The sequence below is a fragment of the Mesocricetus auratus genome, unplaced genomic scaffold (genome assembly GCF_017639785.1).
Source record: "Mesocricetus auratus isolate SY011 unplaced genomic scaffold, BCM_Maur_2.0 Super-Scaffold_100021, whole genome shotgun sequence".
Taxonomy (NCBI): Eukaryota; Metazoa; Chordata; class Mammalia; order Rodentia; family Cricetidae; genus Mesocricetus; species Mesocricetus auratus.
Window position 1 is genome coordinate 31,803,706 of NW_024429202.1, and position 11,193 is coordinate 31,814,898.

Here is an 11,193-nt window from a genome sequence, read left to right on the forward strand (position 1 = left end):
CACACAGAGGAATATGCTGTGACAGACCAATTCATCTCCCAAGCCTGACTTACACCCACATTATCCTCCACGGGTACCCTCACAGATCTCTGCTGAATTGGTCAAACCAGTTTCTCTCCTGAGAACCACTTACATAAAGGAGCTCCAGGTCTTTAATTAGGCTGCACTTTCAGCAGAGGCCTGCTTCTGTCCTGATGGAGCAACTGAGCCCACGATTTCAAAACTCACTCACTATGTGGTATGCCTCATCTGCTATGTGTGTTCCCTGTGAGATTCTTTCATGTTATTCTGCCTCTTTAAGAAGGGGGAGCAAAAGGCCCAAAGTTCCCTCTGTGTGGCAATAAGCAGCGAGATTTGTGAAATCATATTTTGTTCATCTCTTTATTTCCACCAAGCAAACTCCTAAAGGAGCTGCAACACGAGGTTTGGAGCTTTGATTTCTGGTTGACTCATTTCTCTTCCTTCTTTGTACCAGGGTCTGTAATTACAGGAAATCGGTCGTTGTTGCTCAGACCATGTGTGTTATGTCAGACCTTCAACCTTCTCCTGCTCTGCTTTGTCTTTGGCGTTGCATCCGAGGTCTGAAACACAGCCTGGGTTCCAGCTAGGAGTAGCAGCTTTGAAGTTGACTGACTTCTCCCACTCCCATTACTAAAGTCACTTATTTATCTTCCATATATGAGTGTTTTGCCTGCATATCTGTGTACTGATGCCCTTGGAGATCCCTGAAACCGGAGTTACAGATGATTGCAAGCCAACTTGTCGGTACTTGGCATTGAACCTAGGTTCTCTGGAATAACAGCCAGTGCTTTTAACCGCTGAGCCCCCTCCCCTGCCCCAGTAAAGTAGTTTTTAAAGGCCAATAGGATTTAAAGATTCAGGCCTTTCCCTTGTTTTAGGCCCAGAATAAGGTTGTATGTTGCAGCCTGAGGAATAAACTCTGGAAACCCTGACATTATGATCCAGCCAAACAAATACTTGTAGTTCCCAGAACACATCACTGTGGTTTCATGCTGTCTGACACATTATTTCATTATTTCCTTCTTCCTGAAATGACCTCTTCCTTCTGCCTCTTGTTCTGGCAAACACTATACTGGTCTTAAAATTTTAACCCCTCAGCTGTTTCCTCTGTAAAACCTGACTATAGACTAACAGAAGCGTTCCTGTTTCCCATGTTCCTTGAGCACAATGTGTATACACATTATTTTCATGCTACTGATACTGGTTTCCAGATAGGGTTTAGGGCTCTCACAAGGGCCAGGATTACTTGGTTGCTCTTTTCCCACACATACCTCAGCTAGCAGTATGGTGAGCATCTTATATGAGCAAAGCACTGTTAGAGACTCATGATGAATCAAACCCTTGCTCAAAAAAGCCAACTGACTCACAGGGCAAGCCTATTGCTGTTGAACTCTTGGGTTCAGCACAACTTTTTTTTTTTTTTTTTTTTTTTTACTTTCTTTTTTCTGTTTCCCTAGACAAAGTTTCTCTCGGCAGCCCTGGCTGTCCTGGAACTCACTTTGTAAACCAGGCTGGCCTCGAACTCACAGAGACCCACCTGCTTCTTGGGATTAAAGCTGTGTGCCACCACTGTCCTGTGGGTTTTTACTTTTTCATGATCAGACCAAGCCTCCACTGGTTTTCCCTGCTGCTGTTAAGGCTACCACTGGTTCAAACTTCTGAGACCTCCTTGTACTGACTGCCAAGTATGCTCCAATTCCCCTTCCCCAGAAGAGATAACAGGATTTATCATCAACACTAACTTTCGAAGGGAAAGAACAGTGATATCATGACCTTTTGATCATTTTTTTCCTTTTGATCATCTTAATATGGAAAATTTCAAATAGTTCTTGTAAAAGAGAAACTAACAGAATTCAAGAATGACCAGCTACCAATTTTAGGTTGACACATAGCTACCTCATTTCTCTTCTGTTGCGTTACTTTGAAGGACACTCCAGACATCATATCATTTTTTGTAATACTTTATATATATACACTCATGATTATTACTTTTTGTTTGATTGGTTTTAGAATCACCATGGGTATGTCTAAGACATGTTTCCAGAAAAGTGTAATTGAAGAGGTGGTTTAACTGAGTATGCACAGTACCATCCCATGGGCTGGAATTCCAGAATGAATGAAAAAAGAGAAAGCAAACTGACTAATAAAATTCATCTCTCTCTCCTTCTTGTCTGTGGATGAAGTGTAACTAGCGGTTCCATACAACTACCATTATTGCTTCCTGTCCACAACAAACTGTACCCTCAAACTGTGGCCAAAAGAAACATTTCATGCCTCAAATCATCTTGTTGGGTCTTTTGTCACAGCAACAAGAGAAGTGTGTGTCACGGAAAATCAGTACCAAGGGTGTGACTGTTGCTGTTATAAACATGACCATGTGGTTTGAAGGCCTTTGAAACTTTGTGGGAGGAACATGGAAGAATTTGGAGTTAATATATATATATATATATATATATATATATATATATCCAGAATCCCTGGAATTCTGCAAGTTGAGCTCAATGGGCCAGGCTTGTGGGAGTTTGGAGAACTAGAATGCTGAGAAAAAAAAAGTTTCAGAAGTGAACAAAGACTATCAGGAACTGGGCTAGAGGCCATTTGTGTTACACTCCAACAAAGACTCTGGCTTCCTTCTGCCTAGTCCTTCAAATTTACATGAGGCTGAATCCGAGAGCAATGGGGTAATAGTCCTCGGTGCAAGAAATTTCAAGACAGCAAAGCACTGTCAGGCTGTGACTGTAGGGGTGAGCCCACAAAACTATCCACCCAAAAGGGCAGGGATATGAAGATTAACACAGGTGGGCTATTTAAGGAAAAGAAAAGTACTCTCTCACTCTCTTTGGAAGTCTGCCATGCTTCTGACCCCCCAGCTTGTGTATAAGTTCTTTCTCTGGTAAATAAATATATTATATTCCATATTACATTGACCTCCCTTGTCAGTGGTGGGTCTGCTGCTCACTGTTTTTACTTCAGAGCTACACTAAGAGCAGAACAATATGAAAACATGCAGTTTGGTGAGGAAAAACAAGAGAGAAATTTAAAGTTGTGGACAAGGAGGTCACAGACAGCACATCTGAAATTGTTAGTGAAATTAGCAACATTAAAGAGAAACTTTACCTTCTTCACAGGGACGATAGGGAAAGTGCATATTGTCCACATTCATCACCAAAGGTTCCAACTTATGAAAATGTAGGTTAGTAGAAAGAAGAGGGCCTATACTTAGGATGCCACCATAGCAGTCCCCTGCTCCAGAATGGTCACCTAGTAAAGCGTTTCTCCAGAGCCAGCCAGGAAGGGGTGGGGCAGGCTGAAGGGGACATTTCAGCTCAGCACCCCCAAGACCAAGTTCTCAGCACAAAGGAGATTTATTTGCCCCAAAGGGACAGAGGACAGGGAATAAGAAGACAAAGACAGGAGACAGAGGATGAGGGAGAAGGGGAAAGAACAAGGGAGGGGGGAAAGAGGTATTTGTTCCAGAGGTGGGGACAATGGACTACCTCTGGATGGAGGAGACAGATGTGGCCCACAGGCAAATGGTTTATAAAGGTAAAAGGGGAAGCCATGTGTTAGGATGACATGTTTAATTTTAATTGGGCATGTTAATTAGGTGGACCAAAGGGGGATTTTGATTGCTGGACTTCAATACTTTGATAGCTGAACCTTGGTAGTCAGCCTCAGGAGAAGGAAGAGGCCAAATAAGGGAACAGACCTTGGTGGCTAGTGTTAAGAATGTAATCTATTGGGTTTTTTTTGTTTTTGTTTTTGTTTTGTTTTTTTTTTTTTAGCAAAACAGAGGAAATGGGAGAAGGGCAAGGCCTAGCAGAGCTGTGTGGCTGTGCTTGGGATAGCAGACCTGGGCAATGTCTATGCAGTATTTGTTTTATAGGCAAGAAAGATATAAGTAAAAGAGTTATAGTTGCTTACACCAAGATTCCAGAAAGCCAATGGAACAAGGCAATGTGCAGTGTGGATAGATTCCCTGCAAGGAAGGCCTGATAGATTTAAAGCCAGGAATATGAAGCCTAAGTTGCAATGGAATCCCAATGTCTTAGTTCAGGTTTCTATTGCTGTGAAGAGACTCCATGACCACAGCAACTCATAAAGGAAAACATTTAATTTGGGTGGCTCGCTTACAGTTCAAAGGTTCAGTCCATTATCATCATGGTGGGACAGGGTGGTGTGCAGGCAGGCCTGGTGCTGGAGAAACAGCTGCTACATCTTGATCTGCAGGCAACAGGAAGTGAACCGTACCACACTAACAGTAGCTTGAGCATAGGAGACTTCAAAGCCAACCCCACAGTGACACATTTCCGCTAACAAGGCCAAACCTTCTCCAATAAAGTCACATTTCCTACTAGTGCCACTCCCTTTGGGGGTCATTTTCTTTCAAACCACTGCACCAGGGTGCTGGGAATGTCAAGAACATGGGATGTCAGCAGAAAAATTCTGTAGGCCCTTAGTGGAGCTACACCAAGAGAGAGGCTATGAGTACTTGCAGGAAGCCGAACTGGAGGAGGCTACTGGGACCCAGATGATTCCATCATGAGTCCCAGACTCTGGACATGAATCTTCAGGATTCAGTGTTTGTTCTGCTTGGTTTCAGTCTTGCTCTGGTCCTATCTTTGATCTTATTCCTCTCTTTTAGATGGGGAATGTTTACTATGTGTCATTCTATGTTGAAAGTATGTATCTTCTTTTTTAAAAAAATTACTGGATTTCCTAATTAAGAGATTGTTTTACATTTCAGAAGAGACTCTAATATGTTTTGAGCATATTCTCTCTTTCCCCCAACTCCTTCCAAATCCTCCCTACCTCTCTGCCCCCCAACTTCATGCTCTCTCTCTCTCTTTCTCGCTCTCTCTCTAAGCAAAAACAAAAAAAATGAAAATAAAAAATAAAACCAGTAAGAAAAAAAATAGCAAAACAAAAGCACACAAATAGCCGGGCGGTTGTGGTGCACGCCTTTAATCCCAGCACTCGGGAGGCAGAGGCAGGTGGATCTCTGTGAGTTTTTTAAATATTACAACATAAAGCATATTATAGATATACCATACAGTCCTACAAGACAAGCAGTTATAGAAAGATCTAATCATACTTTAAAAGATACACTTAACAGAAAGGGATAATAAAGGCCCCCAGAGATAGATTACACATTGCTTTATTAACTTAAAATTTTAAATGCTAATGAGAAAGGAACAACAGCTGCAGAGACACATTGGTTAGTAGAAAAACAAAAAACAGCTGAATTAAATCAGCCTATATACTTTAAGGATGTGTTGACCTCAGAATGGAAAACCAGGATATGTGTTACATTGGGGAAGAGGTTTTGCATGTGTTTCCATAAGGAGAAGAAAAGCTACAGATAGCATCAAAACTGATAGATTATATTCAAACACGAGAGACCTCTTAATTAGAAGAGGTGATAGTTCATCAAAAATAAGACACGTCTGCTCCTGGCAGCGCCAATTTACATCAAAAGAGGATGACAGGCATTGAAGACCCTCCATATGGAGTTTTCTTTCATTTGTGCCAAAGTTAGCCACTGGGCAAAAAACTGCTCTTTCTTCAACTGCTGGCACCAACCTAGCACTCCTAATTTAAGCAGTTAAATTTTCCTTTACCATTAGAAGTTCCCTTTCTCTGTATAGATTTAGGGCCTAAGGTTTTAAACTTTTATTAATTTTAATTTTGGTCCTTCAGTTTGCTCTGTACTTCCTGTTTACTCTGGTAATATTATATCCTTCTTGGGTCTCTGATGGGGTTGAAGACAAGATAGTTGTAGCTATAATTTTCCTTTGTTATGATAAAAGATAAATTAGGTACAAAACTTTGGACTCACCAAGATAGGATTAGAGATAGAATATTTTTTCTAAATTTGCCAAATACTAATGAACTGGAAATTGTGACTATATTTCTTACTTGATAATTGTTCGTATTGTATATAGTTTTACTATGTTAGAGTTGGAACCCTTTCTTTTTATTTAGACAAAAAAGGAGGAAACACGTGGGAGAATTATTTGAATGGTCATACTACTCTGTCAATAGAGTCACCTTGAATCCAAGGATGGAGTCAGCGATTGTCTGACCAGGATCAGCCATAGAGTTGCTGGAGGACTGAACAGGTCTGCTAGAGAGGGGCTGGAAGAGAGAAGAGGGATTTCTGGGGCTGTGGACTGGGGTGGGGCCACTTAGAGCGACAGCCAATCGACTCTCTGCTGTTCTTGGATTTATGAGGGCTTTATCTCAATTTCTGATTCCCAAGTTTTTATTATCCTGGAACAATTTAGGTAATTGTTTCACTATATTGAATAGGTATGGAAAGAGTGGATATCCTCATCTTGTTCCTGATTTAGTGGTAATCTTTGACTTTCTCTCTGTTTAGGATGAGTTTGACTTTGTGCTTGCTGTAACTTGCCTAGGCTTTCCAGGACTTTTATCATGAAGAGATGCTGGATTTTGTCAAAGGCCCTTTCAGCAAATGAGATGAGCATGTGGTTTTTGTCTTTCAGTCTGTTTATGTAGTAGATTACAGTTTATTGAACCAGCTCTGTATCTCTGTGATGAACCCACCCCTATCACTCTCTGGATAATCTTTTTATGTGTTCTTGAATTTGGTTTGAAAGTATTTTTATTAAAAATGTTTGCACCTGTGTTCATAAGGGATATTGGCATATAGCTTTCTTTTGGTAGCATCTTTGTGTGGTTTTGATAAACAGAGTACAGAATTAGAAAATGTTCCTATATTTCTATTTTGTAGAATAATTTGAGGAATATTGACAAGCTTCTTTGAAAGTCTAGTAGAATCCATTTTGTGTTGGATCCATCTGGCCCTGACAGAAACAAAATTTTGGCTTACAGAAAAAGAAATAAATGTTTAAAAAACTAATAAATGAGCCAGGGGATTCAAGAAGAAGTCGATCTCAGGTATGCATTCCCTGCCTAACAAATTATATACACACACAGAGACACACAGACACATAGACACACACACACACACGCACACACACACACACACACACACACACACACAAATGCTTCTGCAATGATATCTGTCCAGCAACTGCCTGCCTCGCCTTGGACCAAGGTAACTCTGGCTATTGATCCATAGATAAAGCCAGGACTTTTTGCTTTAAGAATGCCATCTTGCTTTACTATATTCAGACCTGAATACACTTGGACTTGGTTATATCACATCTATTTCTATTCAGTTCTACTTCTGAAGAAGTAACCTTTGGTGACCATCTGGCACTTTGATGGTCATTTTAAGTTGATATTCTTATTAAAGAAATGCCTTAAAGGGAGGTTGGCTTAAGTTAGAGTGTCATTCACAACTCTCCACTGAAAAATTAAGAATTCATCAACATCATTTATTGTCTCACTGGTTTTAAGAATATTTTATTGCATGGCGTGAATGTGGTGGTCAGTGGACTGCTGGCGGGAGTTGAGTCTCTCCCATCACTGGAGATCAAATTGGTTATCAGGCTACGAGGGATGTGCCTCTCCCTGCCCCAGTCATCCCAACAGCCTTTGTTTGTTAACTTTATACTGTGTGTGAGGCGGAGAAAACATTTAGCCTGCAGTCTCAGGTACATAAATATCTTCTGATTCTTTGTCTTTTCGAGTGGTGGGTTTTGACTGATTTAAATGGAAAATAAACTGGATTGTGGCTGGGCACCATGATAGATATCTCAGGTAGCCAAGTGCTCCCAGAAAGATGATAGACAATGATGTGGTCTAGAAACCAGGATGGAGTCTGGGAAGCATTTCCTGGTTAGCTTTGGGGATGGGAAGCATTTCCTGGTTAGCTTGGGGATGGGTAGCATTTCCTGGTTAGCTTGGGGATGGGAGATGATTTTGTTGGGTCAGAAGTCCTAATGCCTCTCCTCCACTGGTTATCACACATTCACACATCCATTTGGGTTTGTTTCTGGCTGGGGATGTAGTTCAGTGGTAGGTCACCTGGCTAGCATCCCACAAGGCCCAACATCTCTTTACAAAGTAACGCTGAGCTTTGCGAGTGTTGTGGACTGATTTCTTTTCTTCCTCTTCTCCAAGCTGTACCACTCAGCGCTCCCGAACCCTTTCTTCCAGTCAAATGGCTCTCACACCTTAATGTGCACACTTGTCACCCCAAGAACTTGTTAGAAGGTTCTGGGACCTCCCTTTGTGAGCTGGAAGCGGGGCAGGGCTCATTAACTTACACGTCTAAAGAGCACCATATTCAAGGGAGGCGGGTCAGTGTTCTGAAAGCCTGGTGCTGTCCTTTCAAAGGGTGGGATAATCTCAAATACTCTATGCTGTCCACTCTACAGAAGTCCCTCAGGCAAGCTGATGGCTCACCCCAGCCCTGGCTAGACTGGGTATGGGATGATGTGGGCTCAGGGAGAATAAATTTGTGTTTCAAAGTTAATATTAACATTTTGGGATTACAAAATTGGGTCCTACTAATAAAATGTCCCTGATCACATTTATATGTAGACTCTCTATTAGAAACTGTTAAGTTTTTTGTTTGTTTGTTTTTTGAGGAAGGAAAAGGTGATTATAAATGAACATAAAATCCATTTTCCTAGGCAGGAACCTTTCATAATAACTGTAGGGAGGGATGACTTTTAGATTTGTATTTTTACAACAGAAAAATACAATCACCTTCACACCTCCATTAAAAAAAAAGGACTTCAATGAATAATCATTGTTTGTGGTATTGGTCCTACTCTGAGTAAAATTTCTCTGAGCTTAGTTTCATTTTAGAGACATTTAACATGTTTGCTTTTTATTTTGGACACCTAATGCGCTTGTAGGAATTTATTTATTTATTTTTATTTTATTGCTATTAGCTAATAGAGCATAACAAACCTAACTAAATCTGGATTGGTAGCACTAACAGTCTCTTTGTCTGTGTTCAGGCTGTGGGAATGTGTATTGGGGAGGAACAGAGAGCTAAGGACGTGTGGGAGCGCAAAGATCCTGTCTTTCTAGGCTGTGACAGGGTGCTGGTCGAAGGCTCTGAGCACCTGACATCTGTGGGGGTGTCAGAAGAGAACGGTGAGCTTCCACTGGGTTATACACAACCCAGAAAATCTAGGCTGGCTACTGAGAATTGGGACGACTCATTTCAAGTCAAGAGTCCAGGTCCACTGTGGGTCCCGATGGAGTAGACTTTAGTATAGAGCAAGGTAAGCCCAGCCCTTCAATGCTCAATAAATACTAATGAAAGAGCTCATAAATGTGGCACTAAATCACAGAAACGGGTAATTTGGCAATGTTGGTCATGAGGCCATAAACTGGGACACTATCAAACATCTTTTTGAGGAACTGAATCAAACTATAATTAGGTAAGTCCAAGCCCGGGGAAACTATTTTCATAGTAACCTATTTTTTTTTAAAGTTGCTAACAAGTTCTTTAGTTTTATGAACATGGCCTGTGTCAAGAAATGATGGAGATCTGGGTGTGGTGGTGCATGCTTTTAATCCTAGTGCACAGGAAGAAGAGGCAGGAGGATCTCTGTAAGTTCAAGGCCAAGTTGCTCTATGTATGGAGGGCTACCTAGGGATATAATGAGACCCTATCTCAAAAGAAGAAGGAGAAGAAGAAGAAAAAGAAAAAAAGAAATCATAGTGAACCCCAATTCCATTCCCCTCTAGTTCTCCATGATGCATTTTTCATGTTTCTCTGAACCCCTTTGGCCCCGCGTATCTGTGATGCTGACTGCAGTATCCTTCCTTTGCATTGCCAAGCCATCTGAGTTAAGAATACATCACTGGTATCCAAGACAAAGATAATATAGCCGTGTGTGTGTGTGTGTGTGTGTGTGTGTGTGTGTGTGTGTGTGTGTGTGTGTGAGAGAGAGAGAGAGAGAGAGAGAGTTAAGTTTTTAGCAGTCACATGAAAAGACAAAAAAGAAACAGATGGAATTTGTTTTATTAATGCATTTTATTCAGCTCAACATACCCCAAATATACCAACATGTAAGCAATATAAAACTTTTGAGATAATTACAATTACTTTGTGCATATGCTTGATATGCATTTCATACACACAGCACATTTCTGTTAGGATTTGTTTCACTTCAAGTACTCAGAAGCCACATTGGCTTATTGAAGAGTGCAGGACCAGATAAATGCAAAAGGGTTTCTTAAGACATCACTACTGTGTCTAATAAGAGTGTATTATTTGTTGATAGACTCCAGCCAGCTATACCTTGATGTCCCGCACAAGCAAGATCTTAAAAGGCCTGTTCTGACATGTGCTGAAGACCCAAGCTTTGACTTCAAGTGTCAATCATTTTCGTTTCTACGATTTTTATTTATCTAACATCGCCTGCTTGTGAAATAGAATTCTCTAACAGATGACCCAAAGGGACCCATGAACATTTTGTCAATTATGAGGTTGGGTATTTAATGAAATGCTGATGTAAAGACTGTCTTATTCTTGTGAAACAAGGCAGCATCCTACATAACCTGTAAAGGTGCAGATTTGTAAATGGTTGTTAGAAGCTCATAAACAGGGGCCATAATCTGTTAAGTTCCTCCGCTCACCACTCTAGGCCATTCAGTGATTATAGGTTGTCTTAGCAAGGTCTTATGCAAGGCTTACCCTGTGGGAAGCTTCCTTTCCCGCAAGTCTGTGAACAGCATGGCTGACCTGGAAACAAGGAACATGTGTCCATTCACTTATTCTCATGCAATGAGCCATACTGTCCCATGGCTAATTAGAAGAAAAGCCAAAGTTCTTTACTGAACTTAATGAATTTTTAAACATTGTTGTTTTAAGCTCAAGGTCCGTTTCATGAGTTTGGGAGTAAAATAGCAGAACAAGCAAGCTGTAAGCCACCATAGCAGCCAGAAGGGAGATGGAGGGGAGAAAGAGAAAAAGCTATGTTGATTGTCTTCGACTGCCATGTTTAACAAGGGAAGTTCTCGAGCAGTCGCAATCAGTATTAAAAACACAGCCAAAAAAAAAAAAAAAAAGAACACAGCCAACTTCTTCACTTACTCTCTGGAAACAAATGTCTAATGCCAGGCTGACAAATATATATCCTTTGTGTAAATGTGTTAAAATTGCATTTCTAAGAAGTTGTTCTGCTTACAATATCATCATTTATTGCCATATAATTGCTCATGTTATTCCCTAAAATCCTTTTTGTTTCTGTAAGTTTGGTAGTGATGTCTCCC